The sequence below is a fragment of the Grammomys surdaster genome, unplaced genomic scaffold, assembly GCF_004785775.1.
Source record: "Grammomys surdaster isolate TR1022 unplaced genomic scaffold, NIH_TR_1.0 137, whole genome shotgun sequence".
Classification (NCBI taxonomy): domain Eukaryota; kingdom Metazoa; phylum Chordata; class Mammalia; order Rodentia; family Muridae; genus Grammomys; species Grammomys surdaster.
Genome location: NW_021604595.1, coordinates 5,857,944 through 5,884,388, shown reverse-complemented (window position 1 = coordinate 5,884,388; position 26,445 = coordinate 5,857,944). Strand labels below are relative to the sequence as shown.

The following is a 26,445-nucleotide window of genomic DNA, read 5'->3' as shown; positions in this document are numbered from 1 at the left end:
GGAGGGAGGCAGGGAGGGAGGGAGGGAGGGAGGGAGGGAGGGAAAGAAGAAAGGAGAGAAGAGAAAAGAAAAGGCGCATGAGTTGATCCAGGAGGTATAGATCCGGGGTTGAATGCTTGGCATTCACTAGGCCCAGAATATGATCCTATCATTGTGAAATAAACAAAGTTTTTAATTGTTTCTAGAATTTTCCATTACTGGACCATGAATGATAGGGAAGGACTGAATTTTTTTTCTGTATCACTCTAATAAAATGGGGCATGATATCTACCTCATTCATGTCTCCACAGTTATAAGAATAAGTCCTTAGTGGTGGTATATTACCCAGAGCCAACAGGTAGAAAATAGCCAAATTCTCAATTATAATAACTCCTTGTGGATTGGTTCATCTCAAAGATGGCCAAACTTTTATACTGTCAGTACTCATATAACAGTGTGAATTTCACTTTAAACAACAACAAAAAATTCCGAATGGTACTCTTACTTAATCTAATGTATCGGGAGAAAAATTTTCCCAGTTTTCATTTGAGTTTAAAATGCTTCATCCAGGATGCTTCAGCTTCCTGATCTCAACAGGGTAATATCCAAAACACAAAAACTGCCATGCAAGCCAGGAAAATCACGTGCCTGCATCTACAGTCTACAAAGCTGCCATTAGCAACAAGCTTTACTGCATGGGCTCTCTGACACCCCCCTCCCCATCCCCATGGCTACTTTCCACAGCATTGCCTTCTCTAACATGCCAGGTCAACGCTGAGGAGAAACTCAAACCACAAAGGACCAAAAAGCAAATATTTTTGCCCAAAGCTAATGTAACAAATTACACGCAAGATCTAAACTGCAAGAACCTTTTAAACGATGCGAGTCTACCCAAACATACAGCGTCCCACTTGCCAAGACTTAAAAATTAAATTAAATCTCAGTGGAGGACCCCTCGGGGATTTATAGAACTAGGGTTCTGGTCTCAACAGGGCTACAAGCTTCCCTAGCCATTGGCTTTGTTGGCAACTTATGCCCTTTATACATAAGAACTGAGCATATACGGAACACACATAGCTTCATACAAGCCAGGTTTCTATGCATGATCAGAGGCTCATCTGCAATGGCTTCCAGCAAGTGTTCAGTTGCAGTCTGGGTCTGGAATGGTCCATTCTGACTGCCACCTTGACTAAATCAAAATCCCCAAGGGGGTACATCTTCGGTCATGTCAATGAGGATGTTTCCAAAAAGATTTAACTGAGGAAGGAAGACTCACTCTAAACTGGGCAATACCATCCCATGGGGTAGAGTCCCAAGACAAGAAAAGGGGGAAAGGAGAAAGCCAGCCAAGTTCCACTGTAGGAGGTGGTTCTGATGTAAGGTCCTGTTGGCCAATTGGTTAATGATTGATCAATAAAGATGCCAGGGGCTAATTGCTGGGCAGAAGGAAAAAGGTGGGACTTCCCAGTCCCCAAAGGCAGGCTAAGAGATGCAGGGAAGGGAGAATTTTACCATGCTTCAAAAGGAGAAAAGGGTGACCAGCCATGTGAGATCTAGGGGGGTGGGGGTGGGGGTGGGGAGTCCTGGCTACTTGCTTCTGCTACCATGGAGTGTGGAGAGCTTTTGGGGCCGCCGCTTGGCAGGAATCTGACATTGGCCAAGGACAAGGAAATGGATTTTAGTCCGGAATCTGACATTGGGCCATGACAAGGAAGTAAGTTCAGGCAGGAACCTAATTTTAGGCTAAAATAGAGAATTAATTTCAGTCAGGAATCTCGGTCTTAGGCTAGAACAAAGAAGTAGGCCTCAGGCATGAATATGACTGTGGACTAGGACAGGGAAGTAGGCTCAGATATTTTTGTCATCCTGATGAGCCCTTAGGAACTAACCTTGAGAGTGATCACAGAGTTATCATGGGATTTTGTTTATTGCCTTGTTTGTTCCTTGACTATTTGTATCTATTGTGTTGCTGGTTCCTCAACCTAGAACTGACCTAAATACTTGCATGTAAATGGTTTAAAAGAAAATTGGAAAAAAATAAACCCGCCTTCATCCTCAGAACTGGCTGGGGTCATGCTGCAATATTGTCTAATTGTGTCTTTTTTTTTTTTTTAAATCTTCACTCCTGCACTGGAGAACCTGCTGACTGACGGAGCTGGCTTGGTCAGTGGAGCCACCTACCACTGTGCTTCCCTGACCTAATAGACTAGAGCTACTCAAACTCTGAGGCAAAAGCAACCCTTCCTGCTATGAATTGCTTCCAGTCAAGACCTTGGGCATAGTGACCAAGTAAAGTAGCTACTATGGCTTTGCTGTGCCACATATATGACTAGACAGCCTGTTGATGACAATCAGGGGCACACATGGAACTGAAGCCAAGTTCTGTTTCTCCCAGAAACAAGACTGCATCTAACTAGAGAAATAGGTGGTGTCATACATGGGGGGGGGGGCTTTCTGCCTCTTTGGTCAGCAGGTTCATAAGTTCAGAAGGGGGACCATTACAAATGCCCAATAGAAGCCTGGTTCCTAACTGGGAACACAACTGCTTTCAGAATTAATGCTATCCTGTGGAAAGCCAGCTGAGGGAAACATTTGGACATGGCTGCTTCGAAGGGAGTCACCACCTTGATGAGCATTTGTGGTTAGACACTAGAAACCAGCAGACGTATTGGATTTCGGCTGCCTTTGCCCATGGCTATATTACCTAGCATTCAACCCAATTCTCTATTTCCTGCTCCTTCCATTGTGGCCGAATCCCTAAGCCGCAGAGTGGATGAAACTGAAGAAGCCCATTTAGAGAAAATAAATGCAGTAGGGAAACCAGCCATGTAACTTTGGAGCCAATCAACCGCATCTGGCTTTGTTGGCTGGACACCGGGCAGCAGTGGAGGTCGCCTTTTGAGAACTTGGAGAAATGTACTTTTCTTAAGCCAGGGTATGTGCCATCAGTTTCTCTTCTGTCTTTCCCTACGCTCTGATTTACAGCAGAATCTCAAATACATCTTTTCAGCCCTGCCCATCAACAGGGAGATATCTTGCTGTCAATGATGAATTGCTTGCTTTCACAGATGTTATGGCTCCAAATGTCCCCTTGAAAAATCGTGCTAGTAGATGGGTCTCCAGTGCTTGAAAGAAAAGCAGCAGGATGCTGGCCACCAAATCCAGATTCAAGTGCAGACAATGGGACAATCCCAATGCACACAGGCATACTGGCCAGCCACAAGAAGGTACTCGCACCAATATTCGGAGCTACCAACCAACCATTAGTAAAAAGCCCCATAGATTCTGAATGGTTCTCTGCAGAGGAGGAGAAGATAAAAATGAAGAGACAAAGGAACAATGGGGTATGCCTAGTTCCCAGACATCAGCTATTACCAGGAAATCAGTATTCAGTATGGTACCCTGACAATTGTATTCTTTTCTGTGCTTTCCTGATTTTCTACAATAAAGTAACAGCTTCTGATAATGGAGGAGGAGGAGGAAGAGGAGGAGGAGGAAGAGGAAGAAGGAGAAGAGGAGGAAGAGGAAGAAGGAGAAGAGGAGGAGGAAGAGGAGGAGGAAGAAGAGGAGGAGGAAGAGGAGGAAGAGGGGGAGGAGGAGGAGGAGGAAGAGGGGGGGGAGGAGGAGGAGGAGGAGGAGGAGGAGGAGGAGGAGGAGGAGGAGGAGGAGGAGGTGGTGTCCTTATTTGCTAACTGTACAGCTTCCTGAGTTCTGATCATTGAATGTTTGGACAGTGGCTTGCAGAGGAAAGAACAGAATTGATTCCCCAGTTCAGAGAGTGATAGGTTCTTTAACTCCATTTCATTCCTGGGTTCTGAAGGAAACATTTGGATAATGAAAGGCAAAGCAATACAGAATGCCTAATGGGAGCTCTCACTTCTCTTAACGTATGTGTATGTGCTTGCCTGCTTGCCTGTACGCACACTACCACATATATGTATGGGTGACTGAAGAGGCCAGAACAGGGGTCAGAATCCTTGGAATGGTCTTATAGATGGTCATGAGCCACCTTACATGGGTGCTGGGAACCAAACTTGGGTCCTCTTAGCATGAACAGTAAGTACTCTTAACCACTGAGCCCCCTTATATTGAATTTTTAATAAGCTACCTTGTTCCTCTTTCCTACATATAAGCACCAAAATATAGTCTGATAGGCAATTCTGGAAGTTCTGGAAGTGATGACATTTGATACCTAATGTATGCAAAACTTCATTTGTTCCATCCTTTTTTTCTCTTTCCTTTTGATTTGCGTTTTTATTTTGTTGTTTTGTTGGCGGGTTGGTTGGGTTTTTGCATGGGGGATTTAACCAAGGCCAGGGTCTCACTCTTGCCAGACAAGTTTTCTACTTTTAAGTGTCTCCCTAGACCTTTATTGATTTTTGAAGAAAGTCCTCCTTAAGTGGTCCAGGCTGGCCTTGAACTTGCTGTGTGGCTAACATGGTGTTAAACGCCTAGTCTCCCTGTCTTCATTTCTTAAGTACTAGGATTGTAGCTACTCTCTCAGAGGCTAGTGGGGTGGGAACCCCTGGAACTGGAGTTTCAGGCAATTGTGAGCCATCTAGTGCAATTTTGAGAAGTGAACGTGAGTCCTCTGCAAGAAGAGTAAGTGCTTGCAACCACTAAAGCCATCTCTCTAGCCCCTTAGTTCCATTTTGAATGTTAATCTGTGTCCTCCTAAATATTTTATCAGTGAGGTAACAGTCTAAGAGACACAGGCAAAACATGAAATGAATAATGAAGCACAACTTCTTGGCATCAACCACCAAGGCTTTGCTATGCTGTCGGGAATTTAAATTAGAGAAAACAAAGTCCTGGCCAAACACCTATGCCCTATAACCTATGCCCTATACCCTATGCCTTCTGTCCAATGCCCTATGCCAAGAAGTTAAAATTTGTCAAGAAACTAAGGACTTGACTATTTTATATATAGTACTAAAGAAGAACTATCATAGCTGTGAAATGAACACAGTTCTGTTACTGTATCTCAGGAAAAGACGGAACCAGAGAACCAAAATTGGTTTTAGTATAAAAGTGAAAGGTGAGATAGAACCTTCTGAAGATATTTTTCCTTTCCTTAATACCATATATATATGAGTGTGTACCCTGCCAGCACCCATGTTATGTTCTCTGGGATATGTCACAAATTAGGTTTTTTAAATTAGGTGATTTAGGTTTGGAAGCACAGCTCAGAAACCCAACATGCAGCTTACAGAGCACACACCTTCTCCCAGCTTTACACTTATCCACCCCTGGAGGCTCCATTCAGTGCTGCCAACGACTGTCCCAGCGATGGCCACTGTCCCAGCACACAGCAATCGGATTCAGTCTATGTAGGAGAATGCCATTGAGGTCAGTGACTAGGAGTGAAAGAACTCGGCCAGCCTCAAAAGATAGCTGAGATCAATGGTCATATAATATAATCTACATAATAATATGATATAGTATAATATAAGTGTTACAGGGCCTGTATCACCATGGATTAACTGCTCTTACTGTCCTTAAAAGTGAAACAGTTACTTACCTAGTTCCTTATGACTAACAGGGCTCGGCACTCCACTCTCTGGCAGGATTCTAAGGCATCATGCTTTCTAAGTAAGTGAAGGATGAGAAAGGGAGGGTGAGGGGAATGGAAAGAGGCACAAGGCTGATCACTGGACTAAAACACCCAAAAGATGCAAAGGTCCTACAAACCCTCACTTGAAATGACAGCAGTCCACATATGTGGGAACCAAATGTTCTTCTTCACAGCAGCCCTGTCTTGGTCACTGTTCTATTGCTGAGAAAAGACACCTTGGGGCTGGAGAGATGGCTCAGCGGTTAAGAGCACTGACTGCTCTTCCAGAGGTCCTGAGTTCAAATCCCAGCAACCACATGGTGGCTCACAACCATCCGTAATGAGATTGGATGCCCTCTTCTGGTGTGTCTGAAGACAGCTACAGTATATTCATAAATAAATAAATAAATCTTTAAAAAAAAAAAAGAAAAAATTTAAATGTTTAAAAAAAAAAGACACCTTGACCATGGCGACTCTTATAAAGGAAAGCATTTAACTGGGGCTGGCTTACTGTTTCAAAGTTTTAGTCCATTGTCATCATAGTAGGGAGTGTGTGTGTGTGTGTGTGTATATGTGTGTGTGTGTGTGTGTGTGAGAGAGAGAGAGAGAGAGAGAGAGAGAGAGAGAGAGAGAGAGAGCCTCTGGCCCTGGGTTGGGCTTCTGAAACCTCAAAGCCTACCCCCAGTGACACACTTCCTCCAACAAGGCCACACTTCCTAATCCTTTCAAATAGTGCCACTCCCTGATGACCAAGCATTCAAATCTCTGAGCCTATGGGGTCATTCTTATTCAAACCACCACAAACCCCACCAGAAAGGTGATGCTGTTCCCATCTTACAGATGAGAAAAATCAAGGGGAAAAAAGAGGATCATTTCCCAAGATGTCTCAAAGAGAAAATAGAGCTGAGTTTCTAAGCTCAGTACCATCCCTGTTCTTTTAACCTCTGTAAAAACCCATCTAAATATTAGCTAATATTATCTATATCTAAATATTATCTAAAGAGAGTTTGAACAGAAAGCATTAAGAATTCAAAGAAACTGGTTTGTCCCATGATGTTCTACGTAAGTTATCTTACCAATGTCTTTCTCATGCTACTGTTTACAACTTTCTTAATGTAAAAACATATCAGGGCAAATGCCTACTGTCTTTCTTTCTTAAACAATCTCCTTCTAACTTGAGGATACAAAAGTCTCCCCCAGAACCTCATCAGCAGAAGGCCCATTCTGTGTCCACACAGGATCCACTAGTCAAGAAAGCTCTCTTCGTACCTCCCATCTTTCCAAGCCTTTTATACCTGGTGTTGAGCTGTGCAACCATTGCTGTCATGGCAACCGCACCTCACCCTTCATAGCCTTACTCACCTACACTACAACCTGAGCTCTTGAATCCCAAAAGGCAACTAAAATATGGAAAATGTTCACCCTCACTGTCAGTTCAATCAGATTTAGAATCAACCAGGACACATGCTTGTGGGTGTGAGTGAAGACCTTTCCAGAGAGAGCTAATTGAGGAAAGAAGACCCAGAAGCATCACTGATGGGCTGGATTCCCAGAGTGGATAAAAAGGAGAAACAGAAAACATCTAAAGAGCACCGGGATTCATCTCTCTCTGCTTCCTGATTGTGGCCGTAATGTTACACCTCATGTTCCTACCACCACCATGTTTTCCCCTCAACATGGGGCTGTATCCCCTCAAACTGTGAACCCAAACAAACCCTTGCTTCCTTACATTGCTTGTGTTGGGTGATTTGTCACAGTAGTGAGAAAAGGTATTAACACAGAAGACCCATAAAGTTCAGACCAGGGCACCACAAGCTGACACCAAGCCAACTAGCACTTGGCTGAGGTAGGTGCTTACTACTCTGCTGTTTGTTCTTGTCCATCCCAAGTCCTATCCTCAGTGTGACTGTTACAGATCCTCTACCTTGCCTTAGGAGCCTCATGCTGGGCCAATACCCATCTTCATTAACCGGAGATCTTCTAGCGTAATCTTCACTTTGTGACCCCTTCACCTACATGGAACCCCTCCTTTTAGCTCTCCGCCCTGTCTTCACTATCCTATGGCATTTCTCTCAGCAATCTGTTCTAAAGCCAGCCTGGTGTTTCCTTCCTCCTTTGAAGTATTCCTTGTTTGTATCTTTCCTTTGGCTCTCGAGATACACTGCCAAGTATTTCTCATCCTCCCCTTGAATCTTCTTTTAGTATTTTAAATTGCACAAACACCAGTGAGGATTATCTCTTTTCGTGCACACATCCTGTCTGCTCACCCACATTGGGCGTCCTCCAAGGTTCTGTCCTTTCCCATCTGCTCATCTCGCTTTCTAATGACTCCCTTGGATAGGCTTCTCCCACTTACATAACACCACAGGTTCTCTCACAGTCGTACCTGAACCCTCTTCAAGGGCCACTGGCCTGACAGCCCTTTCCCTTTCCCTTAATCCCTCCAGATGCCCATGATTTTCTAAAAGCCATTGTCAATTCCAAGGACGCCTCCTTCAAAACACACAGCTCAATAATTATCTATGCATTTCCTAAGTTTCTTTAAAACAAATTTGGTGTGCATGCATGCATATGTGAGTGTGTGTGCGTGTGTGCGTGTGTGCGTGTGTGATCACGCATGCTTGCACACATATGGGCATTCATATATGACAACGCATGTGTGAAAGTTAGATGACAACTTGCAGAAGTTGTCCATTATGTGGACAGGGATGGAACTCAGGCCATCAGGTTTAAACAGGAAATGTCTTTACCCATGGAGCCATCTCACTGGCCCTTAGTTTCTATAGCACTTGTATCTACACAATGTAACCAGTCTAGTTATCGGTGAGTATTCACATCTCCTGACTCTCTAAATAGTGCTCTTCCCGAGGACAACAATCAAGTCACATGCGTGTTTCTCTAGCACAATTCAGGGGATTCTGGATGCTTTGTAAGCTGCTTACAGTCTGTACTTCAAGAGTTAAATCATCAGGGCTAAGAAGAAGGCTGAGGTTAAGCGTGCTTGATACTTATACCGAAGGCTGGAGTTTGCTTCTCAGTACCAAAATCAGGCAGCTAACAATTGCCTTTAAGTCAAGCTCCAGGGGATACAATATCTTCTTCTGGCATCTACAGGCACCAACATAAAGGGCATACACACCATTAATTAATTAATTAGTTAATTAATTAATTAAATCATAATAAGTCCTGAAAAATGAGTTAATATAATTCAGGATTTTGGTTTCAAATGTGACACAGCAAATAATGATCATAGTTGCAAAATCAAGAAGAGAGAAAAAATAAAATTCTAAACCTAAATCCTTGGAGGAACAGGTTTTTGTATACTTAAGAATCTTTTCTCACAGGTCACCGAATTTAAAGACAGTGCAGACAGCCCCAAGCGTCACAAGGTTGCTTCAGTTCGTTATTTAAGACCCGAAACAGGGCCTTGAAAGAAGCTGTCTGGAGCTTGATGCAGCCCTCACTCTGCCAAGTGCAGGGACACATGTGGCCAAGAAAAGCAGGACCGATGAAAGCCAGTATGTCCAGCTTCCTCCCAGGTCAGTGGCTCTAACTGCTGCTAGCATTTAACACAGCCCCGGTCACACCTGTGTTCTCAAGCCAAGAACACCGGCCAGCTCAGCACCTTCTGAAACCTATGTGGCTTAGATCCAAGGCAAACATGAAATAACAGGTGACTCACAGCAGTGAGAACCCAGCAGCTGCCATTGTAATCCAGGAAGCTCACCCACAGTGCAACAGGGCAGAGACTAACTTGCAGTGAGTCGGATTTAGGGTTGGTTCAACCTTCAATCTGTGAAGATGATAACTCAGTAACTGCTGATGATAAATTCTTGCCTCGCCTCTTCTTGGTCTAAAAGTATTATTGGCTCTCCTGAATTAGAGAGCTAGGCTCCGTGTTAGAAACAAGGTATTCCAATCCTTACCACAACCTACTACTCTGGAGGCTGAGACAGGGGAATTACCATAACTTTAAGACCAGGGTGATCAATATTGTGAATACCTGACCGGACAGAGACATAGTGTCTCAGAAGCCAAAACCAAAAGGCCAACAACCCTCACTCTCAGCTCATAAGAGCTGATAGTCGTTTTGCGAATTCTCTCTGGTGCCAGAACAATCTCATTATCACCATTTTCAAAATACATCAGCAGGAAATCTAAGGCAAAGAGGAAATACCACAGGTTCAGCATCAGACTTTGTTTCTTGGGTCCACCAGCAGCAACAGAGAAACAGGGAAGGATACTAATTCTTCAAGAATTAGGGTTAGTCATTGCTGCCCCTGCTGTCTCTATCACATCAGAGTCTTCCTTATACAGAGCACTTGGACCTGGGTGGTTCTTAGTCCCAACAGTTCAGAACGTCAACACCTTCATTCAACAAATACATATCAAGCATTTAAGGTTCCAGATGCCATTGAGAGTTCTGAGCTGTAGACATCGCTGAAGCAGAAGTCTTTGCTCTCCAGAAGCTTTTACTCAAAGGAAAGAGTCAGTTAACACGTGAACAGGCAAGTGGACTCAGATGTGGCTACAGTTTGATTTTGAACGTCCCCTACAGGGCCATCTGTACGAGGTTTGGAAACTAGCCCTAGTGTTACTGAGAGGTAGTGGGATCTTTGGGAGATAGGGCTTAGTTGTGGGAAGTTCAGAGATTGGGTGCATGCCACTGAAGACCACTGAAACTTTGATCCCTCTTTTCTGTTTTCATGCTAGATGCAAGAAGGTAAAAATTTTCTTCTTCCACATACTTCCATCATGATGTTACTGCCTGGTCACAGGCCCTAAAGCAACAAACAACACCAAGTGACCATGGACTGAAATTATGGACCAAAATGAACCTTTCTTCTTTATAAGTTGATCATCTCAAGTATTTTGTTATACTAACAGGAAGCTTGCTAATATAGATGGTGATAGGAACTATGGGGAAAATAGACAAAATTAAGAAGAAGATGGAGAAGAATGGATGTGAATTGCTGAAGGATTTTCATGGAAAGTCATGTATAAAAGAGATAATATTGCAGGAAGATCTAAGAAGGAGCCTACAGAATTGTGAAGCAGTGTTTGAAGGAGTAAGAGATATTGAATGCTCTGAGCAAGAAAAGGATTGATATGTTTGCTAAATAGCCAAGAAGGGTAGACGATCATGAGAAAGGGAGGGAGTAAAGGGGGCTTTTCCGAGAGAAGCAGAAGCCAAGTCATAAGTGAGAACATTAACCTGGACGTGACATATCTAGTTCCTGTTTAGAGACAGAGACACCATCCTCCTGTTTCCTCACCTCTAAGGGTAGAGGCAGTTTCCCACCATGGTTACTTCTGGCCAGAAGCATAGCAACATCCAGAAAGGTATAGTTTGGAGGAGGTGAGAGTTCTACATCTTGTTCTGAAGGCAAACAGGAAAAGACTGACTCTTCTGTCAGCTAGGAGGAGGGTCTCAAAGCCCACTCCCACAATGACACACTTCCTCCCAAAAGGACACATGTACTCCCAACAAGACTTCACCTCTTAATAGTGCTGCTTCCTGGGCCAAGCATATTCAAACCACCACACTAATTTAATGAAGAAAAAAAAAGCAGCAGCAAAATAAATCAAAACAAAAACAAAAAACTCAATATAGAGTCTCCATCCTGGTAAGTGAAAGGCTAGAAAAAGAAATCAAGATGCCTTCGAAGTAACCATGGTGGGAAACTGCCTCCACCCTTAGAGATGAGGAAACAGGAAGATAGTAGTAGATTATCAAAGTTAGAAGCTGGATTGGGGCCCAGACCTCCAAGATACAGAGATAGTTCCATTGTCCTTGAATAAGTGCTGTGAGGCTAGTTCTCCAGTGAGGGGAAGCCCCATAGATTCTGAATGGTTCTTAGCAGAGGAGGAGAAGATAAAAATGAAGAGACATAGGAACAATGAGGTATGCCTAGTTCCCAGACATCAGCTATCTCTTAGACATTGCTAAGAGAATTGAGCTTCTGATAAAGGAAGGAACTGCCATTGCCATGGGTGCTGTTCCTAGGAACTCCAGGCCAACAGGAAGTCCACAGAAAGCAACCCAGGAAGGAGCACGACCCTGCTTTCTCCTCCTTCTGGGAGCCCTTCTGCTGAGCCTGACTTTGTTAGAGTCCGATGACAAAGCAGAGATGGGGCTTTTAGGTGTCCAGTAGCCACACTCCAGCAATATAATGCTAGTCTAGAAGCATAGGTTTGGAGTCAAGAGGCAGTAACTTTATTACTGACAGAATGAGTCAAGAAGGCCCCAGAAGATTTCTACACAAGAATGTGACGATGGCTGACTCAGTCTTGTCAGCTGTGAGCAAGAGGTGGTTGGATATTTGGATTATAGGAATCCTACTGATAGCTGGAGTGTAGGCTGTGACAAAAAAGGAGAAGATGAGGAGGAAGAGGAAGAAAAGGAGGAGAAAGAGGAGAAGGAAGAGGAAGAGGAGGAAGAGGAGGAGGAAGAGTCAAGAGTCACTCCCACACTTCAGCCTGAGCAAGAGAATGTGATGGAGACGCATGCTTGAGAAGGAACAGCGTGACCAGGAGCAGCTCTAAATTGCTGGGGAGCTAGAGACACAACAGTGTAGATCAGAATAATGTCTACGTGAGACCCACCCAACCATACAGAGACAGGATTGGATGAGGTCGCCAGCACTGTGTCCACATCATATGAAATGGTTAGGAATAACTTCTGGAGTAAGAGGATGTGGACTTGAATTTCAGATTCCAGTTATCCACTGTCCTGACTTGAATGTGAAGTGCTCCTCATAGGCGTGTGTGTTTGAACTGTTGGTCTCCGGCTGGCGGCGCTGTTGTGAAACCTTCAGAAGATGGAGCCCTACATCACAAGGGGTGGGCCTTGAGGTTCTGTAGCACCGCCCCATTTCCTCCTGTTCACATTCTGCGTCCTCAAGCTCCTCCCACCATGCCTTCTCCACCGTGATGGCCTGTATCTCCTCTGGAAAAGTAGGACAAATAAAGTCTTTTTGTCAAAATGACTGCCTGTTTGAGGACGGAGTGCAGTCATGGAGGGAAACCCCTCACGCCAGTGCCTACCATGAACTAGAGATCGAAGCTCCTGCCATTCCCATATTATTAGTAGTCAAGTTAACCCAAGCCAAGAACACAGTCCAGATGCTAAAGGCTCGAAAGCAAAGAAAGCTAAATGGTACTGAACTGAGTTTGTTCATTGCCAGTGCAGCCGCGGCATCTTACATGAAGCTGTTTGTATGCATGTCTCTGAACCCGTGCAGTTCACCACTGACCATGTTAGGCAGCTACTTCCTCTAAACTGAGATGTTCCTTCATGGAGAGAGGAGTCTCACAAGACTCACAAGACTCTTTCCCCAAGGTTATAACGCACTAAATAGTTGATGAGCGAGGAGACTCGTCTGAGGAGCTGGCTGCAAGTTGGGGAGAGAGCTGCCTGCAGTCGGCCATGTTCCTCCTGTAACTCAGTCCTTAGCTCAGATTCACTGGCTTACCAAGGTAGGCTAGGCTGCCATCCATTTCTTTGGTCTGTCATTGGTGTCCTGTTACGAAGCGGATGATGCTTGTTCACCTTTCCCCCAGAAAACCTTGTACAACCTTTTAACGTGCTTATTTTAAGTACGGTCCAATGGGACGGTTCTAGATCCGTAAGTGCAGCAAGCATGCTCTCATTTCCCAAGCCGGAAAGCAGTGCGAGGTCAAGTGTGTCCTCTTTGACAAGCAAGATGAAAACTATCAAAGTTGAAAGGAAAGCTGTAGTAAACATCACCGTGTGTTAAGAACTGAGACTCTAATCTACAACTGACTAGGCATGGAATAAAATGAGATTACAGACAGCAAGCATCATAGCAGAAAAGAAGGGAAGGGGGAGGAGGGAGGGAGGGAGGGACGGAGGGAGGGAGGGAGGGAGGGAGGGAGGGAGGGAGGGAGGGAGGGAGGAGAGAAAGAGAGGATGAAGGAAGGGAGGAAGGGAGGAAGGCAAAGAGGGACGGAGGAAAGAAAGCTACAAATAGATTCTAAGAAGACATTTTCAGCGTTGGGTCTCAAACTCAGGACAAGTCTCAGTACCTGTGGCTCCTCCCAGCTCTCCCAGCATCCCTCAGTACCTGTGGCTCCTCCCAGCTCTCCCAGCATCCCTCAGTACCTGTGGCTCCTCCCAGCTTTCCCAGCATCCCTCAGTACCTGTGGCTCCTCCCAGCTCTCCCAGCATCCCTCAGTACCCGTGGTTCCTCCCAGCACTTCTCACCTCTTCCCTACCCTAAACCTCTTCCTCCCAGAGGCTGGGCTTCCTTTCCCCCCAGCTTTAGGTCTCTATATAACTTGGCCATTTTGGCTACCCCCATCTCATGGCCTGAGCTGCCTCTCTTGCTCTCCCTTCCCTTCTCTCCTCTCAAGGTCTGGTTAAGTCTGCCGGCCATGTTCAGCCTGGACTCTTCTCTGCCTGCTTTCTCCCTTATATCTACAATAAAAAAAATCTCCATATTTTAGGAGTAGTCCTGTCTTCCTCCTTTCACTTCATTTCTTTTTCCCTATTCCATCAGCAAATCCTTTAAAATACCCGAACTGAGTCCCCATGCAAGCCCAAGAGAGCAACGGAAACCTCGCCTAGAGATGAACTTTTAGGACGTGGGGTTGTTAGTCACATGTATACTGTGTAAGCTGTGGATGACTCAAAAATAAACACTTGCACTATGACAGCCCTGGGCTCAGGTGCCACTCCCTCCAAGCCAGCCTGGGAACCAAGTCCCCTCCTCCACGGAGAGCTGGCCACTTACTCCTCACGTGGCACGGGCTTTCCTTCCAAGAGCTCATGGTTATGTAAGGTTCTGTATTCCTGGGCCAAGAACTGAGTCAGCTGCCTGCTCAGATAGGTCAGTTCAGGGAACCAAACCACACAGCCCAGGAAATGCATCGAGGCGGAGAAGCCAATGAACCTGCTGGGAGCTGGATGTCCTCAAGGGCAGCCAGCACATCTCCTTCTGACCTGGAGTGTGAAATTCAAGCTTCTCTGCATGGAGGACCTTTGAACGAAGTCTCTCTGTGGCCGCCTTGTTGGGGATCAGAATTGTTCAGTTGGCTCTTCTGACAACCTTTCCCCACACAAGTATGCAATGCTTTCACCGTATCAAAAAACCTCACTGTCTAAAGACTCCATTACAAACAGCTGTTCTTGGAGGCTGAAGGAACCTTCTAGAACAGCTGTTCTCAGCCTGCCTGAGTCAATGCCTCTGGAGATAGGCCCAGAGAATTGAAGAGGAAAAAAACCTTAAGTTCTTTGAGTGTTCGGTCTGTGTGTTTTAAAACTCACCATTGGAGATTTTTTCAGTTCCTTCTAGGATGCTAAAGCTATCACTGCCCTGGGTCTTGAAAAGATACCTCAGACACGATGATCACAACTCTAAGTCCTTTCCTTCCTCTCTCCTCCATCCCTGGCAAAAAACCAGGACAGAACAAATCTCGAACCTTGGTTTGCCTCTCAACCTTAGTGTTTCTGAAGCTGGGTCCTACCTAACACCTTTCTGTTATCCTCTGAACCTAAACACATCCCCAAAGAGAACTGTGACGAGCCGGCAGTCTTGAAAGGCTGGTGATAGACTCTGAGCCTTTCAGAAGGATCCTGCTACAAAAACAGGCCATCAGGGAAAGACAGAGAACGTCTTCCCATTTGAGAAGGTACCCCAGCAGGATAGAATGCCTTCTATTTTGTTCTAGCAATTTTCTGCCATGGGCACGAGAGATGTTTCAACATAGTGCTTTCCTTTCAAGCACAAGTACTTGAGTTTGATTCCTAGAACCCACGTTTGGAGTGAGGGAGCTGCCAGGCACGTGTGATCCCAAAGCTGATGAGATGGAGACAGCCTTACTCGCCCAATAAGTTACAGGCCAGAGAGAGACAGTGGGCCACTCCTGAGGAACGGCCATCAAGTATGTACACATGTGCTCCTGCACAGACGCAAAAGCAAGTTCTGCCTCGCTCAGCACTTTACATGGTCTCCTGAACCCAGAAAGCTTCCGAGGAATGGACGGATGGCCGCTGAAAATAGACTTGTCTGCATGAAGCCAGGCTTTGACTTTTCTGCCACCGATTGGCTTAAAATAAAGTGTCAGAGGTAACCTCCGCAGTCCACCTGTTCAGAAAAAAAAAAAAAATAGCAGTGGTTCCTCTTGCCTAGCCCAGGATCCATCCCTAGAACTGAAAAAGGGGGGGGGGGGGGTAGAGAGAGAGAAGAGAGAGCGAGAAAGAAAGAGGGGGAGAGAGATAGAGAATGAGAATATGATACAAGGATGTGATGAAGAGCTAGCCAGCCTTTCTTTCTCTGTGCCTCAGTTTCCCTACCTATCACACAGACAGCAAGTTCTGAACCCCATTCACAGGAAGCTAAGTGGCGCTTCAGCCATCCCGGTTTTCAACAATTTACATTTCCCCCAGCACTTGCTCGCGAGCCCCTCCCCCACTATTTTTTTTTCTTTTTATTCATTCCTGAAAGCTTCTATTATCAATCACTGCATGAGGTAAATTTTCAAATCAGCAGTCAGGGTTTTTAAGCCGCATGACTCCTATTACAGGCAAAAGGAAGCAGGTGACCAGCACCGACGCAATCTCAAAAATCCACGCTGCTGCAGGAGAGCGGGCGAGCGGGCGGGCGGAGGGCGGCGGTGCTCCGTTCATTCCCTCATCTCCATGGCTTGCATCAAGGGTGGATTTTTAACAAAGCCTTTCCTGAGGAAGGCTCTGCCTTTCGCAGGGGGCCCAAGGGAACAAGGAATAGAAAACAGGGAACTAAACAGGGAAAGGAAGGGCAGAATCCGTGCACGTGTTCCTTTGGAGTGTTTGAGCGTCTCCCAGCAGGCTCCACTAGGATTTGTCTTGAAACTGCCTGTTCCTGCGCGTTCGCGCTCCGCCCCCCCCCCACCCCCCCACCCCCCACCCCCCAATCCTCGTCCTCCCTCCACCCCCTCTCTTTCCCCTTTGTCAGTCTTTGCAGAAAGAGGAATGCCTCTTTCTCGCAGGCTAAGCCACTCCCCTTTCAGTTTCCCTGACTGTATTCTCCAGCACCTCAGGTGTTTTCCTGTCCCCAGTGGAGGCACCAAGCCTGCCTTTCTCCCCTCTGGCCTCCTGATTTTTTAATGTCACACGGTGGTTGAATTTTTGTACTGTTCCTTTAACCAAGACACTTGGTACAGTTGGGCCTCCCTGTCTTTTGGAGATCTGGACAAACCCCACACACTCAATTTGGGGACTCTGAAAATTTAGTCCCCCTGTGTAGTTTCAGCCAGTTGAAGGTATTTTCTCTCCCATGATGCCCTTGGTCATTAGTTGCTAAGTGCTCACTTATGGTTTCTGGATGTGTCATATGGTCCTGTATACAACACCACTCCCACACAATACTCAGTAAATGGCGTAAAAAGAAAGAGCCTGTGCCGTAGGGATAAATCGGTGATTAAGAGTGCGTGCCATTTCTGCGAAGGACTGAAGTTTGGTTCCAAGCATCTATGTCGGGCAACTCACAACCACCTGTAACTCCAGGTCTTGGAGTCAGACAACTCTCTTCTGAGCCCAGCAGGTACCTGAACCCATGTGTACATAGTTACACACAGACACATGGACGCACATAACTAAACATAATAAAAATAACTTTTTATATCCAGCACGAATGAAGAATACATGATTCACAGTATCAGTACCTCTCAGCTACCCTGTGTCTAGGTGGGAGAAGGGGTTTTCTTTGTCTGCTCTCTTCTCACTCAGCCCCAAGGCCTAGAAGGCAGCAAAGAAGCAAAGCTCTTGAGGTTTGGAGCTAGAGGTGAGAGAGTTCACATGGGCAGCAACTGGTGAAGCATGGAGGAGACCAATCCGCTGGTCAAATGAAAGGCGACCATGTTTCCCACCACACATTAGTGACTTGACAGTGAATTCAGTGGTGTTTCCTGTTTGCACTCATTTCTATCTGTAGACACAAATCTCTATTACTCAGATCCCTGAGTCCTTCCTCTCTGCACCCTGAAGCTTCAAGCAGGAGGCTCAAGACAAGATGCACCCCCTAAGCATGAATCTGAGCACTTCACCTCTCCCACTTCTTTCCCTCTGGGATAGAAAGCAGTCTCATTCAACCCCTGTCCCTGTGTTCACACCCTCTGCCATAGTAGGCACTCCTCAGTAGATTTCCTCCCAGCCCAGCCTATTTCGGACACTATTGCGGACTCCTGCCTTCTCTCCCATCATCCCCCACCTGTCTCCAGATAGAGATGAACACTGAAGAAGAAACAGATGTCCAAACACAAGATGCTCAATTTGAGCCTCCAAGACAGTAAACAAGCTGCAGAGAAAGGCCCAGGCTGGAAGAAGAGCCACCTGGACCCATGGGGGAGACCAGGGAGAGACTGCTTGCTGTAGCTCCCTCCCCCAACAGTTGAGCAGTCACTCCATCTCTGGGGCAGCCAAGTGAAAAGCGTTAGGAGTGGAGGGGGAGTGATGGGGGGTGAGGGGTGGACGACAGCACTCTCCCAAGTTCAAATGGGAGATACTCAGGATAAAAGTCCTCAGCTTTGTGCAAACATCAAGGTTCTAGGAAGAGTTCCTGAAATAAACATTCTCCACAAGACAAACAAATATAGAGAGGGTTGACGCAGGAAAACACAAGAGTAGGAGAAAATAAGTCAATGAAACATGGGACAAGGCAAAGACAATCTCAGAAGGCAATGGTAGTGACCCCTTCATTCAATGTAGTAACACCACTACATTGTAAAAGCCACGAAGTAAGACAGCCTTTTGCTGCCTGTCATGAAAGGTTTGCATATTAAATAAGACTGGAAACCCTTGTCTTTTTATCCAGCTGAGAATTTCTGCATCAGTTGACATTTCCTATCCCATGGTCTGGGCAGCAGTGAACTCAAACTGAGGACTTAAAATACTGATAGGTTGTAGGCTTAGATTTTTCAAAACCTACTTTCACCAGGAATTCTTAAACGATTCAACCAACCAGAGGTAGCAGAGAAAGAAGGTTAACAGGAGAAGGGTGTTGTGGACCTGTTTAGAAGTAGTAAATTGGATTGAGGCAATTCCAATCTTCCTTGTCAGGATATCAGCAGTCCAGTCCAACAGCAAACACCAAACACGAATCAGTAGCAGAAACAGCAAGGCTCCACCAAATCAGCGTAAGTCCAAGGAAGCAACAAGAACTAGTGGGAATACATTTCTCTCTATGAAGTGAAACCCAGCCAAGATCAGTGAAGACCAGTGAAGACCAGCGAAGCATTGCATGGCGTAGCAATGCAAGAGCATCCTCTTACTGTCTGTTGAGTTATATTCATGTTCTTTATAAATATCACATGCTCTTTCAAGCATCCACTCCAGCAAACCATCATATGCCCTCTCACGTGTTTTGCTTCTGCAAAAATGTCCTCTCACAAGACAGTTTCCAGAGAAACATCATGTGACACAACTGAGTTTCTAAAGAATCCAGAAATTTCCACTTCAAATAGAAATGGCTGAAAAACCACTCTAGTACCATTCCAGTTCTGAATGATGAGAATCTTGAGGCTGGATATAGCCAGGATAAAGGCATGGTATGATGTCTTGATTGTCAATGTGGTTGAATTAATAAACATCTAAGGCATTAATGAGGCACACCTCTGGGTGAGGTTCTGAGGGTACTTCTCAAGAGAAGTAACTGATGAGAAAAGATGCATCCAGGATGTAGACTAGGATGGATGGAATGACAGAGAAAAAAGCAGAAAGCCAGCTGAGTACCAGCATCCATCCCTCTCTGTTTTCTGGTCCACTGAGGTGTGAGGAGTCCCAGCCTCATATTCCAACTACCACAGAAACACCTGACAGCATCCTTCCTCATCGTGATGACTTATAGGTCCTCAAATTACGTGTCAGAATAAATCTTTGCCCTCCGAAGTTGCCTTTGTCGGGTAGTTGGTCTCATCAAGGAGAAAAATAATTAATAAACAGAGTGTACCGGGCTTTCCTGGTATCATTCATTACAGGAGGCTACAAGTCACTTGCTGGAGGAAGCAAAAGAAAAGAGCTGGACACCACCCATGACTGAGGCTTGTCTTCCAAAGCATTAGGAGTGCACGTGTGCGCAGGCATGCGTGCATTCGTGCACTTGTGGGCAAGTGGGCAGGTGGATGTGGTTGAACACGTGTGTGTGGGGTGGGAAGACGGGCAATAGCTCACCAAGATCAAAGAACAAAGTGAAGTTCTTGGTGGCCCAGGCTCACAGTGCAATTCCCCTGCAGGGACTCAAGCAGTCTATCTGCACAACAATGCTGAAGAAGCCACCACCACCTCTCCCACCTCTCATCGCATCAACAGACAGGTTTTTGTTCTGTTTGTTGTGTTTGTTTTTGTTTTTTTAATGGAAGAGTCTGATGATGTTCCAGTCCAGAACCAACAAAACTTTCAGTGACATTGGTTTTGCAGTTCACCGAGTTGCTTAGAAAGAGAATGGTCCACGACTTCCTGCGAGTTTCCTCACAGGAAAGCTGTAGTTGTGTAGCTCACTTAGCAGCCACGCGAAGGCCAACAGGAACTAGATCATCCCGCCTGTCTAGCCCTGTTGCCTTGATACTTCAAACACCCATAAATGCAGTCATGTTTTCCCTGCCAGGCAGAAACTTAAAAAAAGAAAACAACTTAACTTTCCCACTCAGCATCTGCTTACCGTCCACTGTTGAAATCACAACTAAGACCAATAGGAAAGTTATCATTGTAATCGTGAAAAACAAGACTTGAATTCCAGTCAGTGAATACTGGGTATCAACTTGACAGGAATTGTCACCTAGGAGACAAGGCTTTGGGCACACCTGTGAGCTGTCATCCTCTTCATTCTGAGGTGGGAAGTGGGCGGCGCCATTCCCTGTGCTTGGGTCCTAGACTGCATTAAAAAGCAAAAGCTAGCCTTGTCCCCAATACTCTGTTTTCTGCTTTCTGACTGTGGATTTAATATGACCTCACACTACTGCTGTCAGGACTTCCCACCATGATGTACCGGGGGACACTAGGACTTTGAGCCAGATAAACTTTTTCTTCTTCAGTTTGCTTTGCTCAGAGTATTTTATCACAGCCACAGGAGAAGCAACTAAGACACCAACTCTCCTTATTTCCCAACACTGCGACCTGGGGCAAGTTCCCAGGACTTGGAATTTCAATTTCCTTTTCTGTGAAATAGAAGTTGCTATGAGAAACAATCTAAGAGCTGATACACGGAGATACCGTGATTGTTGTCATGCCAATAACAAGAGTAAATAAGGATTCAGCTGACTTACCAAGTAACACAAAGAGTAATTTCTCCTCACCTGAATGCTTGCCGTCACATGAATATGATTATTAGCAGACAAGCTATCTTTAGTTTTATGCAAAAATGTTCTGCTCCGATTACACCGCAAGCTCCGAGAAGCAGCACCATTTCATCTAACAACATCCCCCTCCCAGTGGCAACAGGAAAAAACGCCTACGATTTGCACATCTGAAAAGCTGGGTACAATAGGTTAGCATGATGCTAATAACAGAAAGGTGCTATGCTCTATACCCAAACTTACACCAAAGTTTTGTTTCCTTGCTTTGACCAATGTAAAGACGGCAAGCAGAGACAGCAGGCACTGTCTCTAGACTCTTCTCTGCTTTAGAAACAGCTCTACGAAGGCAGCCACAGCCCCTTTCTGCAATTTGCTCACTAAAATATGATGTAAGGGTATAAGATGCAGGGTGAGACCCTGCATCTTATCCCTCTTAGCACACCTACGCTCACATAGTACACCAGGATGAATGCATCAATGGTCCATCCACAAGTACCAGCAAGCAACGATGGCTCAGTGGTAACGGCATCTGATGCCCAGCCTGAGGACCTGAGTAATTTTACAGAGACTTTTTTTTTTTCTATGATAGAAAGGGGGAAAAAACCTAAGAGAATGGATCTGGAAACAGGGCATGTATTTCTTCAGTGAAACTGACAGGGTCTTCAAATCTGTGGCAGTAGAGGTCCTAACCCTAGTGGCCCACATCCTTCAGATAGATATTAACACTAGCTCAGCCGTAGCAACAAAGAAGAAATACTTAACATTACACTAAGAAGCCCCTGAATATTCATGGCACAATGTGCTTCTGGTGTTAGAACTCAGTGCTGAACCCATACCACAAGCCAATGTTCTAAAGACATTTTTTTCTAAATATCTCCCCCTGCTTGATTTCACCATCACCCTTCTAATCCAATCATGGCCTCCGCCTCCACCCTCTTAATTTTGTTTTTTTAGTTTCACCATCTGTTCTGTAGATATTCCCAAACTTAGACCAGAGGCCTCAGAGGAAATCTTGAGGTGATACCCTAGACAGGTGTGAGGCCTGCTAATGTCTTTAAAAAAAAAAAATCAATAAATCTCTTGCCCTCCATTTTCCCAGAAATTAAGGAGAAAAAAATTATTCTCTTCATAAAAAAAAAAATAACTCCTTTTTTCACAGGGGTCTCAACGCACCCAACAGGAACTGCTTTTACTTCACGCTGTCCTGTCTAAATCGCTCTGAACTCCCCAACATGGATGTGTATCTATGGGCTCCTAATGATTGTCACTAGATTCAGTCCAGACCTTAGGCCCCTCCTGACCTTACTGAAAGGCTGGCCAAGAGGAAATTCACATGAAACAGAGCTCAGAGTGGTGTGGCTGTCATGGTAGACACTAGGACAGTTCCTCAAAATATAAATAAAGGTATGTAAATAATGTTACCATACAGTCTTCTAAGTATGCACCCAAAAAAGTTGAAAGCAGGGACCGGAAGACACACTTGTGCACGCATATTCACAGTGGCTCTATTTACAACAGTAAAGAGGTAGAAACAACCCACATGTCCACCAGAGCATGAATGGGTAAACTCAATGGAGATATAGACTACTATTCTGCCTTAATAAGTCATAATTTTTAAAAAGGGGAGGGGAGTTATTTTAGAGGACTTTTATCTTTTGTTTTTAGTAGTGGTGGTAGCTATTTCATTTTGTTTTTTTTTTTTAATTTTTGCTGGAAGGTTCTAGGGAGTTGATACAGTATCTTGACCATGTCTCAGGCCAGCCTGGAATCCACTATGAACTCCAGGCTAGCTTAGAGCTTGTAATTCTCCTGCCTCAGCATTCCAAGTGCTTAGGATTACAAATGTCCACTACTGGAGCCAGCCAAAGTTAGTACATGCTTACAGAGACTACAGCACGGATCAACACTGAGGATGTAATGCTGAAGGAGAAAAGAAAGTTACAGAAGACAAAGGCAACATGATTAGATGGGTAGCACAGCCTTCAAATCCATAGAGAGAAGAGCTGTTGTTGAGCTGGGGAACACGCCACAGGGTCTTCAGTGGGTAACACATTTCAGGTTTGCAAGATAAAGTGGTTTCTGAAGATTGGCTGGTGACTTGCAGTCAACACCACTAACTACAGACTTAAGACAGTGAATTTATTTTATGTCATGTGTACTTTATGACAGCTTCTTAAAGGGGAAGGGATACCAGGACTTTCTATGTCCCAGGACCATCTGTTGGTCCCCAAAACCCAGTTTGAAAGACTGAGCCACATCACCCTCAGATCCTGCCATGGCAAATCTCTTGCAGCCAACAGGAGTCTTCCTGTTCCTGAACATCTTGAGTTGCACAAGAATAGGCTTTTGATTGTAGCACAATCATAGCCCACAGAAGTAGACATATCAAAAGCTCCCTCCCATCTGTAGTTAACATTCTGTTTCTTAACCTTGTGATGGTTACATGTGTGTAAAAAAAAATCCACCAGGACAAGCGCAATGGTACATATCTCTGATCCAAAGGGGAATTACAGGCAGAGGCAGGAAAATGGCAGGTTTGAGGCTTCAAAAAACTTTTTGAGGTTTTTTGATTTTTGTTTTTTTGCTTTTCATAATGAATTTAAAGCCAGCCAGGTCTCTGCAGGAAGACTCTGCCAGAGAGAGGGTGGAGGGAAGGAAGGAGGGAGGAGGGAGGGAGGGGGAGAGAGGGAGAGGGGGGGGGACGAAGGAGCATGTGCAGACGGAAGTTTTTTAAGGAGGGAGGGAGGGAGGGAGGGAGGGAGGGAGGGACAGAAGGAGGGAGGGGAGGGAAGGAAGGAGGGAGGACTCACTAAGCTGGACACTGTTAAACTCCAGATCCAGCCCTGCTTTGTTATTGCTGACTTGATTCATGCAGCCATCTCCTCAAAAGATCCTATGGAAAGGCCTCTCCAGGTCTGACAGACAGTGTGCAGCACATGACTCTTGCCTTCTGATGCTATTGTGATTTGGAAGCCTGAGGCTATAGAGGGAGGAGCGTGGAGCATCAGACAGGGGGACAATTTCCCAGTGTTTTTTCATCAGAGAAACAAAGGCTGCTGGTTGCTTCTACAGCCATGACTATCAGCACAGGCTAGCAAACAGGAAGCTAAGCCAGAGCTAGTGACCCTCCCATGCCATGAAATAGTGACCATTTTCATTTATATAAGACATACATACATATGAGTATACATGCACCTCCACACGACACCCTTGAAGCCCAACATAAGGAGGGCTGACATAACTGTATGTGTCTTAGCTTCGTTTCCCGATGCTGTGATAAAACACCCTGATGAAAGGACTTATTTTAGTTTGGAGTTCAAAGTTCAGGCTATCATGGCAGAGAAGTCAAAGAGATGGGAGCTTGAAGTAGACGACAGCATCATATCCACAATCAGGAACAGAAAGGGATGAACCAACGCTGATGTTCAGCTTGCTTTCTCCATCTTGTAAAGTGTAAGACCCTCTGCATAAGGAATGGTTTGCCCACAGTGGGTGTTTTCCTACCTCACTGCAATCAAGACAATTCTACAAAGGCATACATCTCCCAAATGACTCTAGATCCTGTCAACTTGACAATTAACACTAGTCACAGGGCAAAAGTTAGTATTCACTGTGAGCAATGCTTCGAGCCAGGGGCTTTCTGCCATTGGCAAGTTTTTGTGGACTTTTAGTGACAACAGTGCTAGTCTTGAAAAGTCTGATGATGGCCAATTACCATAAGATTCCCAAGTGCTGACCCCAAAGCACAAAGGCCAGAAGACAGCATCCCCAAAGGAACAAGATGGAGACCCCTCACGAGTACCGGGTTGGAGTGAGTCGCTTTGAGACATTAGAACTTAGTCTTTAAGTTGTAATGCAGTCTCCTATCCTGGAATTGGGGAGTAGGGGTGGTATCTGTGTCAGCTATTTCTACACGAGCCAAGAAGAGTCATATCTGGCAGGCTTGGGTGGCAATAACCAGAACATGCAGGCCGGAAGCCGCCTCTTCCTCCCTTGTGAACACGAGCTGAGAGGGAGGCGGGGGATGGAAAGATCCAGGGGCAGGATCTGGAGCCAGGGAGATGACTAAGGTCTGATGCAAACACCATGAGTGTGTGGGACTCATGAGACTTACAAGTCTGGAGGCGAACATGCTCTAGGCGTGATACATGGAAGCCACCCAGCCTGACTTAGCCAGGAAAGGTTACCTGGACTGCCTGGTGGCTCTGACATGGCGGGCAGGCCCAGGGTACTCCCTAAATTCTCTTTCTAGTGTTCTCTTCTTTGACAAACGAAGTGGAATCCCCAAAGCAAAGCATGACAAGGAGGAGGCCTCCCTCGCCCAGCAGATTTACGAGCCTTCTGCATGCAGCCTGTGTTTGTCAGGCCAAAATGGTAAGGGTGGGCTAATAGAGTCAAATTACAGCTTCCTATAATAGGGAAAGTTAAATAGACAAGCTTTCCTACCCTGAGGAGAACGAGGCAGAGGTCAGTGCTAGTGGCTTTGAACACGAATGGACCTTCCCCTCCGTCCCCTTTCACATTCGGCCCAGCAACAGTAACAGACAGATGCTACACAAAAAGAGACACACCTGATTAACCATGAATACAACAGCTGTCGCCTCCCACCATAGCCACTGTGAGCCACTGCGCCTCACACCCTCGTTCTGCCTGCTTTGGGTCCCCCCCCCCCTTCTTTCAAATAGCAAAAGGAAATTAAACCTACCATTAAGACTCAAGTTAGTGGGAGGGGAGAGTATCAGGCACCAGGCCTTTGTCTCTCGGCTCTCGGGCTTGTAATAGGTACCTTCTATCTGGCCTTTCATCTGAAGAAGAGTGTGGCCTACTGTTAACTGCTCCCTCAACTCAAAACCCGGAGACAGGGCAGCCGTGGGAGGAATAAGATGAAGGTGACTCAAACAGAGAAGAAAAGGGTAAAGGTGTGTCCCTCCTCTCAGCCTGAGCTCCTTTTCAGTTGCTTGTCTCTGTCAGCTGGAACTCTTCCATGCCAAAAAAAGAACACCCACCTTGAAAACAAACTGACAATCTCACGGAGGAGGTGGGACTCAGAGGAGCATTGCCCTTGTGTGGAAATCTGCTTATTTCGACTGAACCTGAGGTGGCAGGACAAAAAAAGAATCGGGTAAGGTAGACTTTGGCCTCTCGATTGTAGACAATCCTAAGGTCACCTTCACTTCCAAGGCTTTAGCAATCAGATAGAGGAACTCTAAGTATTGAATTGCCAAGAATCTCTGGTGGCGTGATATAATCAGGTGAGTTTCTAGAATCCTGGAAATTAAAACCCTAAATGTCACTCTAATTTTTTTAAAAGGTGTTTTGTTTAGTTTTGGCTTGGTTTAGCTTGGTTTAGCTTGGTTTGGTTTGGTCTGGTCTGGTCTGGTCTGGTCTGGTCTGGTTTGGTTTGGGGGAGATTGGGTTCCTAAGTTAAGCATCCAACTCCTGAAGCCTATAATGCCATTTCTTAAAATGTCTTTGTCTATTGTCCAAAACTTCCTTCTGTAGTTTCAAAGGCAGAATGATTTAAAAATAAAAATGATCAGAAATCATGGTGCAAACACAAAGCTTCTGACAGAAAACTGCAGGTAGTAATTAAGCAGCACAGTCCCACAGAGATCCAAAGA

The 26,445-nt window shown here is 45.4% G+C and overlaps 1 long non-coding RNA gene across 2 annotated transcripts in view; it reads right to left on the bottom strand.

Moving 5' to 3' along the window:
• LOC114617672 overlaps nucleotides 1–18,728 on the bottom strand; it is an 81,788-nt gene extending 63,060 nt beyond the window's left edge. For both annotated transcript variants that reach the window (XR_003710836.1, XR_003710837.1), the window contains exon 1: nucleotides 18,543–18,728. This is a non-coding gene — a long non-coding RNA (uncharacterized LOC114617672). The remainder of the gene's footprint in view (nucleotides 1–18,542) is intronic.
• Nucleotides 18,729–26,445: the final 7,717 nt, after the last annotated feature.